At 39.0% G+C, this 12,402-nt stretch overlaps 1 long non-coding RNA gene across 1 annotated transcript; it reads right to left on the bottom strand.

Moving 5' to 3' along the window:
• Nucleotides 1-258: 258 nt before the first annotated feature.
• LOC117926767 lies at nucleotides 259-10,105 on the bottom strand. The gene is made up of 5 exons (XR_004653238.1): nucleotides 9,988-10,105; nucleotides 9,781-9,867; nucleotides 7,529-8,557; nucleotides 869-2,651; nucleotides 259-535 (listed from the first exon to the last, which is right to left on the bottom strand). It is a non-coding gene; the product is annotated as an uncharacterized LOC117926767 (long non-coding RNA).
• Between the last annotated feature and the right edge of the window lie 2,297 nt (nucleotides 10,106-12,402).

Genomic DNA, 12,402 nt, shown 5'->3' with positions numbered 1-12,402 from the left:
CTTATTTGGCAATCTAAAAGCCAAATTTAGTCACAACTTTCCTCACACATTCACCATTACCATTAACAATCAACCACTAGAATTTAGTAGAAGCAGATCTTATATCTACCAAAAGTACATCCTATAAATGTGTTTGGATGTTGCTGAAACTGAACTGCTGCTTCCTCTAACCTACTCTATCCTTCTTGAAAAGTCAAATTTGATAAGTAATTCTCTGATAAACATTAGAGCAGTTGCTTAAGACCAAACAAGAGTAGATGATATTATCATTTGAATACTGAATTCATAAGCATACAGCAAGTTCACATCACCATTTATTCAAACAGAGTTTCTGTTAGGTTCTGAGTTTCCTTATCTCCGCAAGCTAGCACAGCATGAAGTAACAATCAATAAGACAATCAGCCACTGTCGGGAAATTATCCATAATACAAGGCTCAAGCTTAACCAGTACAGAACAGGTAAAGCTAAGCAACTTGCTTCTGCTTTGAGATTGTTCCATCCTCGACTGTAGGAGCCTTCAGGGAGTAACCAGGACCTGTCCCTCATAGACAAGAAAAAATACCAAAAATGAGGCTGCTGAAGAAGAAACTTGGACACAGATAATATGAATGTTGTTGGGAATTTATGCTTCATTCAAATGTCCATATGGACATAGCTTATTCTCAAATTAAAGAAGGCATATCAAAAGAAAATAAAAGGGTTTGGAGGAAAATTAGCAATCTGCAATCCTATAATGAATCATTTACCTTTGGAGAGTGGTTCAAATATGTAGTAGGACAATGTACCAAGTGTAAATAAGATAAGATAAGATAAGATAAAATGGAGATCACCTTTATCTTGGAAGGAAAAGAGAATTGAAAAAACAAACCTGACTGTTGAGAAGGCTTTGTTTCTTGCATCCTAGCTTGAAGTTGATCATTGATTTCTGCTAACTGTGTAATGAAATCTGTGTCCCGTTCAATTGGAACAAAGATAGCATCCAGATTAGGTCGCTTAAACCACTATGATCATAGAAGTTTTAATTCTCTCCACCATTCTGCCTCTCCTATTATCACCTTTAAATCATTACTGATAACTTCCTCTGTGGATAGAGTTTTGAGACTTGGACAATCATAGAAGCTTATCCATTCTAATTTTGGTAAAATGAGTAGACCATTGAAAATGCTGACCAATTTAGGCATGTAGTGAAGTGATATCTTCTTCAACTTTGGAAATAAATGCTCTGTCAACAACCTTAGTTGAGTAGCAGTGGGATCATGAGCAACTACTATGCTTTCAATTTCTGGGCAATCTTCAACTACAAGCTCCTCTAAGTTGCAGAGATTTAAAAGCAAATCTGAAGTAAAAATGGTAGTCAATTGGGGGCATATATACAACACCAAAGCTTTTAGACTTGATAGAGAACCCCATCCAAATGGCCCCTTCCAAATGCTCCTTAAATTCTTCATATAATAAAGATTCAAGTATTCTAGTGATCTAAGTACTTTATCTCCATTATTTGCATCTACAATAGTTTGAATCTCATTACATTCCCCTAATGCACAAAACTTTAGATTTTCCATATATTCAATCCCGAACTCGGATAAACTAGTGGCGGTTGAATAGCAATCGAGGAACAATGCAGTAACATGCTGGAGTACCTTCCCAATTTCAGTTGGGACATCTTCACCCTTCACAAACTTCAAGCATGCATCTTTCTGGTACACCAAATTTAACTGCAACTTCAAGTGGTAGTCAAGATATTATGTGCTTCAAATGGCTGCCAACAGTAAACCTAAAGTGCATTCCTTAGAGGTTTATTGATGAAGATGCATTCTGTAAGTCATTCAAAAGTGCAACTTCTGGCAAGTATAGTTGAAGAGCTTCCAACCGATCTAAGCTGCACACTTCCTTTACAATGTCTTTCACACTAGCACTCCATCGCTTATCATTGGGATTCGCATCTATCATCAATTCTTCTAATTGAAATAGATTGGATATCACATTCTGGGGAATCATTATGTTTGACTCGTTATCTTTCCTGTTGTTATCATCCCCACAAATTGACATTTTCAAGCGGGTTAAATTTGTCAATTTTCCAACATTCACGGGTAGCCTTATAATTTCAGTCCCCTCAAGATCAAGCACCTTAAGATTACTGAGTTTTCCAACTTCAAGGTGGCAGCTCCATGAAGAGTTTACAGCCTCTCAAAACAAGTCCTTGCAGTTGTACCAACCCATAAAGAGATTGTGGTAACGATCTTATTTTAGTATGGGACAAGTTTAGGATTTGGAGCATGGGCAAATGTTGAAAGAACAATGGAGGAATAACTCGCAAACAACTATTGTTTTGTAGGAACAATGTGCAGAGATGGGGGCAATTTGGACTCTTTGGCAGCTCAGATAATTTGTTGTTCATCAAATGGATTTCCTAGGCCTCATCTTTTGGTGCCTTGGTTAACCCCCTTCCACCTAGCAAAAGAAAATGTGTATTTATTTCGAGTCTAAACAAATCTACTAACACCTCATGGATTTCATCTCGCATTCGGACAGAATATCTATTCTGGGAACTCTCAAACACGAAGCCATTGATAAGATCTTGAACAGTCTTTTCTCCTTCTTCAACTGTTTTGATCAAGGCATGTCTGATCCACTCCAGTATCAAATCAATTCTGCTGTGTTGGTCTGAGATAAAATCATATATATTTATTCTATATCAATTCATTAGAGTACAGGTGTATATATAGACAGAAGAAAATGCTATACATGGACTACATGGATTACGGCTACAATTGCTGAGGGATTGCAGTGACTGATTGCAGTGATTGATTTTTCTCCTTTAATGGTTCAAAGAACAGCTCACGCCAACACTCCCCCTCAAGTTGGTACGTAAATATCAATAAGTCCCAACTTGTCTAGTGAGTGATGGAATATTTTACTGCTCACAGCTTTTGTAAGAATATCGGCCAGTTGGTCTTCGGATTTCACAAAAGGGAATTGGATAATCTTTGCATCAAGATTTTGTTTAATAAAGTGTCGATCTACTTCTACGTGCTTAGTCCGATCATGCTGAATGGGATTATGGGAGATGTCAATTGCTGCTTTATTATCACAAAACAACTTCATCTCGGAGTCAGGGGCAAAACCAATCTCCGTTAGAAGTCTCCTAAGCCACAATAACTCACATAGCCCTTTAGCCATTCCACGAAACTCAGCTTCCGCACTGGATAGAGCGACCACCTTCTGTTTTTTGCTTCTCCAAGTAACCAAGTTTCCTCCAACAAAAGTGAAGTAGCCTGAGGTGGATTTCCTATCCATGATATTCCCTGCCCAATCTGCGTCTGTATATCCTTCTACTCTTAGGTGATCATTTTTTGAGAACATAAGTCCCTTTCCAGGGGACGACTTCAAATATCTCAAAATCTGCATAACAGCACTCATATGATCTTCACTTGGACAATGCATAAACTGGCTTACCACACTTACTGCATAAGCAATATCCGGCCGTGTGTGAGAAAGATAAATAAGCTTGCCTACCAGTCTTTGATACCTTCCTTTGTCTGTTGGTACTTGATTGGGATATTCTCCAAGTTTGTGATTTGGAATTATTGGAGTTTCTGTAGGCTTACAATCAAGTAATCCAACCTCTGTTAATAGGTCTAAAATATATTTTCTCTGAGATAGGAATATACCTCGCTTTGATCTAGCAACTTCAATTCCCAGAAAGTATTTTAGTCCTCCTAGGTTCTTCATTTCAAACTCAGATGCCAACTGCTCTTGAAGTCTCGCTATCTCCTCTGAATCGTCTCCTGTGATGATCATATCGTCTACATAGACTATCAGAGTAGTTAGTTTGCCCTGTCTATGCTTTAGGAACAAAGTGTGATCAGAGTTACTTTGCTGGAATCCATACTTTTTCATTGCCGTACTGAATCTCCCAAACCAAGCTCGAGGTGATTGTTTCAACCCGTATAGAGTTCTTTGTAATTTGCAAACAATGTTGCCTTCTGTGTTGGCTACATATCCAGAGGGAATGTCCATATATATATCTTCTTCTAGATCACCATGTAAAAACGCATTCTTTACATCGAACTGATGCAGGGGCCAATCCAGATTTGCTGCAAGTGACAACAATACTCTCACTGTATTTAGTTTGGCAACGGGTGAGAATGTTTCCTGATAGTCAACTCCGTATGTCTGCGTGAATCCCTTTGCTACAAGTCTCGCCTTGTAACGCTCAATTGTTCCATCTACCTTGTATTTGATAGAAAACACCCACTTGCACCCCACTGTTTTCTGTCCTTTAGGTAGATTGACAAGAATCCAGGTCTTATTTTTCAATAGTGCCTCCATCTCCTCCTTCATAGCCTGGACCCACCTCGGGTCTTTCATTGCTTCTTCAACGCTTGTAGGAACTTGACACGAGGAGAGTGCATTTGCGAAAGTCTTTAGAGGTTCAGGAAGCGTCTTTGTGGATACATAGTTGGCAATCGGGTATTTCAACCTCCGGTCTTCTATGTTAGGAGAGTATCTATCTGGTGGCTTGCCTCGATTATGCCTGTATGGTAACTCATAGCCCACATGAGCATCATTAGTTAACACAGGTGTACTCAGAGTGTTCAGGGAACTTACCTCAGGAATATTCTCAGGAGATGGGTCTGTGGATACTGTGGGATGAGGGGGTACTATCGACTGTTGTGGCTGTTGTTCTTCAGTTACTAATGGTAGAACACCAGGTTCTATGTCAACATCAGGTTCTGTATTGGATACAGAAACAACAGGCTCCCAATCAAACCTCAGCCAATTCAACTCTTTATTTTGAGGCGCCCCCTGAAGAGTAGAAGTGGATGTGGTTGGAGAGTAGAAAGTCTCTGATTCCAAGAAGGTGACATCCATCGTCACATAGGTGCGATGATTAGATGGATCATAACAACGATATCCCTTTTGATGTAGGCCATACCCCAAAAAAAGACACCGGACTGCGCAGGGATCGAGTTTAGTGCGTTGATTCTTGTGTAAATGAACGAATGCAACACAGCCAAATACTCGAGGCGGAAGCATTAAGGCGGTAGGTAGAGAGATGACAGTGGATAGAGCCTGGAGAGGAGTCTTGAACTTAAGAACCTTAGAAGGCATCCGATTAATAAGGTGAACTGCTGTAGTGACAGCATCAGTCCAAAAATGATTAGGTACATGAGCACCAAGAAGAATAGCCCGAGCAGTCTCTAAAATATGCCGATTTTTTCTTTCGGCAATTCCGTTTTGTTGTGGTGTTTGAGGACAGGTAGTTTCATGAATCAAGCCATGGTGACTGAAATAATTTTTGAAGTCACGATGCATATACTCTCCACCATTATCGGATCGAAGTATGCGAATTGTAGCAGAATACTGAGTTTTAACCATCTCATGAAATGAGCAAAAAACAGAGAAAACTTCATCCTTATTCTTCATTAGATACAACCATGTCATACGAGTGCAATCATCCACAAAAATCACAAACCATCGAACCCCAGATATAGTGGATTTGGGAGATGGACCCCACACATCAGAGTGAATCAATTCAAAAGGCATCTGACTCTTATTAAAACTCAAAGGATAACTAACACGATGACTTTTAGCTAAGATGCATGTCTCGCATTTAAAATCCAAATTCGACAAACCCGAAAATAAAGCAGGAAATACAAGTTTCAAATATCCAAATGAAGGATGTCCTAACCGACGATGCCACAACAAAATGTTCGCCTTATTTCGATCACTAGAGCTTCTCGTATGGTTAGCTCGACCGATGCCAAAATCTTCCATATAGTAGAGCCCCCCCTTTTTAGTACCACGCCCAATTATCTCCTTGGTGAGAATATCCTGAAGAAGACAAAAGGTTGGATAAATTAAAACGATACAATTTAACTCCTTCGTGACTTGGCTCACTGACAATAATTTATGAGACAATGAGGGTACAAAAAGGGTATTGGTTAAGGAGAGAGCTGGTGATAGCATCACTGTACCAGCCCCTTTTACCAAAGAGATGTCCCCATTAGCATTAGCAATGCTAGTACGCCGAGGAGAGGATCGTTCAGAAAAATCACTTGCATCATATGTCATGTGGTCTATTGCCCCTGAATCAAGAATCCAACCATCATATGATTCAATGGTATTGGTCCCGAGAAAACTCATACCTGTATCCAAATCAACTGTTGTTGTCGGAATAAGTGACAATTGGGATTCAGCCGAGGCTATCGCGGCCTTGCCCGTGCCATTAGCTGCATTTTTGCTGGCTCCACCATCATTCCCATTCCCATCTCGCCGCCTCTTGGCTTGTAATTCATGCCACCAATCGGGGTAGCCATGTAGTTTGAAGCATGTGTCTCGAGTATGCTTCGAATTTCCACAATGAGAGCATTTCATGTCATTGGATGGGCCATTTGACTTAGAAACGGAGTTGAATTTTCCATTCAATGACAGAGAGTTGGCTGCAGTGGAGGGCCCTTGTTTGAGGCTTCGTGAAGCCAACACTGCTCCAGCCGCCTCTTCTCCATTATTGGTTGTCATCACCGCCTGACGCACAGCTTCTCTACGAACATGGGCATATGCCTGTTCCACTGTGGGAAATGGCTTAAGCTGCAACACATCACTTCTAATATTATCAAGTTTATCATCCAAACCATCAAGAAAAGTATATACCCGATCCTCCTGCAGCATATTGTTAAAATATTGGATATCTGCTGGACATTGCATTAGATTGGGACGACGGAAATCAATCTCCCGCCATAGACCTTGGAGATCATTGTAGTATTTTTCCAGAGAGCCACTACCCTGCCTGAGTCGCGCCACTCGCCGCCGGAGTTCATAAACTTGGGTTGCATCACTTCCATCGAAGTAAGTGGTTGCAATTGCATCCCAAACTTGCTTTGCCGTTGGAAACCGAATGAAGTTGCCAATAAGGGATGGATCCATCGAACCAATCAGCCATCCTTTCACAGTTGCATTCTCAGTCCGCCACCTACAGAAGGAAGGGTCGGTTGTTAATGGTTGAGGAAGGTCGCCGTTGATGTAGCCGAGTTTATCCTTGCCCGCGACATACATCTCTACGACTTGTGACCAGAGGGCGTAATTCGTGCCATCTAGTCTGATGCCAATCGGGGCAATTGCTGAGTTAGTGGCTGGAATGGACACCGGAGCTTTACTCAAAGCTTCTATCATCCTTGCCGTTAGTTCAGACAGTACAGATGGCGGGATTGAAGATTCACCCGAGTGCTCACCCGAGTGAGAATCTGTATCTGCCATGTGAAAGGAGTTTGGGCTCTGTTTTTAAGAAATTTGGTTGAACAGAGGGTAGAGGATCGAATTCTGCTCTGATACCATGTTGGTCTGAGATAAAATCATATATATTTATTCTATATCAATTCATTAGAGTACAGGTGTATATATAGACAGAAGAAAATGCTATACATGGACTACATGGATTACGGCTACAATTGCTGAGGGATTGCAGTGACTGATTGCAGTGATTGATTTTTCTCCTTTAATGGTTCAAAGAACAGCTCACGCCAACATGCTGGTCCCTTCCTTCTGTGTGTGAAATGCACTGTATTTTACACATTCATCTACTGAACCTAGACGCCCCAGAATGAATGCTAATGTATTACACAGAGCTCTGTCTTTCATCTGAGCTCGATGTGGCAAGCCTAGTATACAAGATGCACGTTCCCAGACGATGACATCAGACACCATTTTCAAAGCTCTTGCCATTAGAACAACAGCAAGTAAGTGACCAGAACACTTTTCAACCACATCTGTGGCTCTGCGTCGGAAACCTGAAGAATGCACATTTTTGCCCACATTCATAGAAAATAATTTCCAAGATAACAGATGATCCTCCAACCTAATCTCTAGATCCATTTCCATTCTTTCGTAAACTGTCTGGGATCTAGTCGTACAAACTATCTTTTGAATGTTCTTTGAGTTCCACCACTTGCTCCCCACTCCATACAGATTGATCCTTTCATGAATACCATGCAGAAAGATTAAGAAGTTTGTGTCTTCCAATAATTTATTGAACTCCAATCCGTCTGATAAACCTAACTGTGCTGCGATATTCCTTTCAATGCCAATGATATTTGAATATGATGAGACATCAACCTGAACAATAACATTGAACATTTTCTATATCTGTGGTAGACCTTTCACTGCTGCTGTTACTCTTATATCATCTCTTCCTGAAATCCTGATCCTCCGGACCTCAGGATTTTCTATTTCTTCTAGAATTTGGCGAGTAGCAAAATTAACAGCCAAATTACGTACTTTTTCATCAGGCTGTGTTACTGCCAAAGTTTTCTTACACATCTCCTCAATGATCCGTGGTGGAACATAAGCTTCAATATCATCGAACTTGTGATCCAGCAGTGCATTGATTTCAAATTGGAATGGAAATTTTCTCGGGTCCCTCGTTTTGCGATGCAACTTCAAAACAGCCCGAACCCAGTTCTTGTGTCTCTCTTTGTTCACCGAATTCATAGGAGGATACGATAAGATAAGGCAGACTATATCTTTCATTCTGTTCAACTCCTCGACTGTCGTATATCTGCAGAAATGATAAGGAAAAAAGAAAAACCATTAGGATGAGCTGAGAATGCAATTTCAGAGGATTATTCTAGTTGAACTCTTGTAATAAGTCTATGCACCAAATTCTTTGCAAGTGATTCACATACCCAGTTTACGTTTATAAACACCCATACCCATTGATTCAACAAATATCATTTTCGTTTTTTTTTTTTTTTTTTTTCTTTTTCGACTCATTTGGTTATCAAACCATTCATTCTCACAAAACAAATGAACAAGGAAATTCCCAAACCCATCGTTTACATTTATAAACTCATCCATTGATTCATGCTACAAATATCACTTCCCCACCACCCCCCTCCCCCTTTTTTTGACTCGTTTGGTTATCAAACCATTCATTCCCATAAAATGAATGAACAAGGAAATTCTCATACCCATTGGTTTACATTTACAAATATTATTAACCCATTCACTTTTACAACCATCCATACCCATATATAGATACTATCTACGTCTTTGCTCCAATTCTACAGAGATCCAAGTTAATCAAATGAGTCATTTTTAAATATTTATTGGTCATTATCACTTGTGATTTTCCCCTTGTATTATACTACACTACATGGATCAAAGCTTATGTTTGGTTCCTCAAAAGTACTAATAAAAGGAAAAAAAATGTTAAGAAAAATAATTTTCTCATAGTTGGTTGGCTAATAAAAAATATCCAAGAAAATCAAATATAATTAAAATTAATTAAAAATTTATACATTTTCAAATAGTTTAATCATCATACCACATGGTTAAAAATAAGTGAAATGAGTTTGAAGGAACATATAAAAATAATTTATTGAGTTTAACTCATTTGGCCATGTTTTCTAAAACATGTTTTGAAAAATTATTTTTTATTATTCAACTTAGAAACAATTTTTTAAAACAAGTTTTAAAAAACATGACCAAACGGATCCATGTTTCCTTTTGTTTTTATAAACTGATGAAAACACCTCCTACTTGTTCTCTATTTCACTTTGTTTTTAAAAATTATTTTTAAAAAACAACGACCAAACAATATTAGAAATTTTTAAAAATAGTTTTTTGTTTTTAAAAACAAAAAACAGTTTTTGACTCACACAGCCAAACAAGCTCTAAATCTATTTTATACTTTCCTTTAGTTTTTCCTTTCTGTTTTCTTTCCCTCAAATTTTTTGGGGAAGCAAATATAGCATAACTGTTTATGATCAAAATACATACCTGTTCCACCGCCTCTGCTTAGACTGCAGCCAGGGAGGCCACCGCTGTGCAAGAAAACCAAATGGAGTGCTTTTTCCCATTTCCATACTGATCAGGCCCGCGGAATCCAAATTTGAATGAATTAGATTCATGACTAAAAATTCATGGTCTTAACAATAACATATGGTGATACTGATGAAATAACACACGAGGGAAGACAGCACTTACACTATGGGGTTTGTTGCAGAATTTATAACTTCTTCATTGGGTTCCACAGGCTTCTCCACATCCGAATTTCCAGTACCTGCAGCAGTGGAGTCAGCCTTCTGTGCAAAGTCTTGGGTCTTTCTCCTCTTAACATCCATCTCTCACTACCACAAGAAGGGATGATAGGTGGGCGGTGGGTGTACTACTTTCTCTCAGACCATTGAATTTCCCCTTTGCCATCCACCTAACCTTTGTCCATAACACTTGGGTGTCCATAAAATATATTCATAAGTCTTTTTTATTGGTCTGCTTCATGATTATCTCGCCAAGTCTCTCTCTCTCTCTCCATATATATATATATATATATATTTAATGATCAGTTGGATAGTAGTTTTCACGCCCAAAACATATATAATCACATGCATAGTTATTTTCACCCCCAAAAAATATATAACTAGACCTTATCATATATATATATATGGTTTGTTTGATGATCAGTTGGATAGTTGTTTTCACACCCAAAACATACATAATCACATCCATAGTTATTTTCACCCCCCATAAAATATATAATTAGGCCTTGTCATATATATATATATATATGGCTTGTTTGATGATCTATTGAATAGTTGTTTTCACACCCAAAACATACATAATCACATCCATAGTTATTTTCACCCCCCAAAAAATATATAATTAGGCTTTGTCATATATATGTGGCTTGTTTGATGAACGGTTGGATAGTTGTTTTCACACCCAAAACATATATAATCACATCCATAGTTATTTTCACCCCCTAAAAAATATATAATTTGACCTTGTCATATATATATGGCTTGTTTGATGATCAGTTGGATAGTTGTTTTTGTTGATGGCAAAATTCACCTGCTACAATAGTAGTCACCAGCAACGGAATCTCGATCAACGCATAGTAGTAATTCCTCCTTCCTCCTGTAAAAAGATGTCCGGATGGGTTGTCCGGACACACCCTCCGACGATTAAGTTAATCTTTTGGAAGTTGTTGGAAAATAGAGTTTTCCTTTGGGAGTGTTGCTCCATGATTTTCATCATGGATGCTTCTTACCTTCCTGAGAGTCTCCTTAGAGTTTATATATGAGTCAGAAAGTATGGCCCCGCTGTGCTAGCGGGTCCCATCGTCATGATTGCGGCTCATAAGGTGGCAAGGCAATCATGACATTTCTGGTGCCGGGTGGCGGCTGTCAGGAGGATATTCAGGCGGTGGATGTCACCTCAATTTATGACTTTAAATATCGAGGATGTGTCAGGCACTCTGATAAGATTTGGGAATATCTTGTCTCTTTAAATATCGGGGATGTGTCAGGCTCTCTGATAAGATTTAGGAATATCCTGTCGAGCGTATCTTGCATTAAAGATGAGTGACAGTTCAGGAGACTTGGTCGTCAGTATTATCGGAGTTTGCTTTTTGATTGTGGGCGGAAATGGATCCGGCGAATCGCAAGTGTCTGACGAGCCAAGCCATCCGGGTAGTCTGAATTGTCGGCTGCGAATGCTCTCCGGGTAAGCACTATCAGAGAATCCGGACATGTCTGACCGGGGAAGTTGAATCGCCCTCCTCTCCCATCCGGCATCAGGCGCCGAATGGAAGATATCCGAAGAAGGTGGAACGTCGGCCGGACAGAATTCTGAATGTGAGATATCCGGAGAAGGTGGAACGTTGGCCGGACAGAATTCTTCTCCGAGTGGAATGAGCTATGCCGCGCGTCGCAAGGGGGAGAAAGCTACGTGGCATTTTTTAGGGAGGATCCCACAGTTTTCACATCCAAAACATATATGATCACATCCTTAGTTATTTTCACCCCCCAAAAAATATATAATTAGGCCTTGTCATATATATATATGGCTTGTTTGATGATCAGTTGGATAGTTGTTTTCACACCGAAAACATATATAATCACATCTATAGTTATTTTCACCATCCCCACCCAAAAAAGAAATATATAATTATACCTTGTCATATATATATGGCTTGTTTGATGATTAATGGGATAGGTGTTTTCACATCCAAGAAATATATAATCAAATTTTCTTATAAGACTTGGTATATATATGACCTTCTTGATGATTATCAATATTTCTAACCCACATTACTTGTTTGATGATATGTTCCTACTCTCAAATTTTGTTTTAAGGTCTTCCATGCTTTTTTATTTTATTTTTTATTTATTGTTTTCTTTATTTTTAAAGGCAAACATATGGATTATGGATGTTTGTGTGGCTGGATTGCTGTTGTCACACCCAAAAATATAATAAATATTGTTCCATTATTAATCAATTTTGAGAGATTTACTTAGCCCTTTAGTCGTCTCGCTCAAATCTCCCTTCCAACTTGTGCATCTTTTTTAACCACCATAGAATGGAACCAAGTTGAGCTGGTGGACATAATACTATATGGAA

The sequence above is a fragment of the Vitis riparia genome, chromosome 12, assembly GCF_004353265.1.
Source record: "Vitis riparia cultivar Riparia Gloire de Montpellier isolate 1030 chromosome 12, EGFV_Vit.rip_1.0, whole genome shotgun sequence".
Taxonomy (NCBI): domain Eukaryota; kingdom Viridiplantae; phylum Streptophyta; class Magnoliopsida; order Vitales; family Vitaceae; genus Vitis; species Vitis riparia.
The sequence above is the reverse complement of the archived record's forward strand: the minus strand, read 5'-3'. Positions and strand labels throughout refer to the sequence as shown.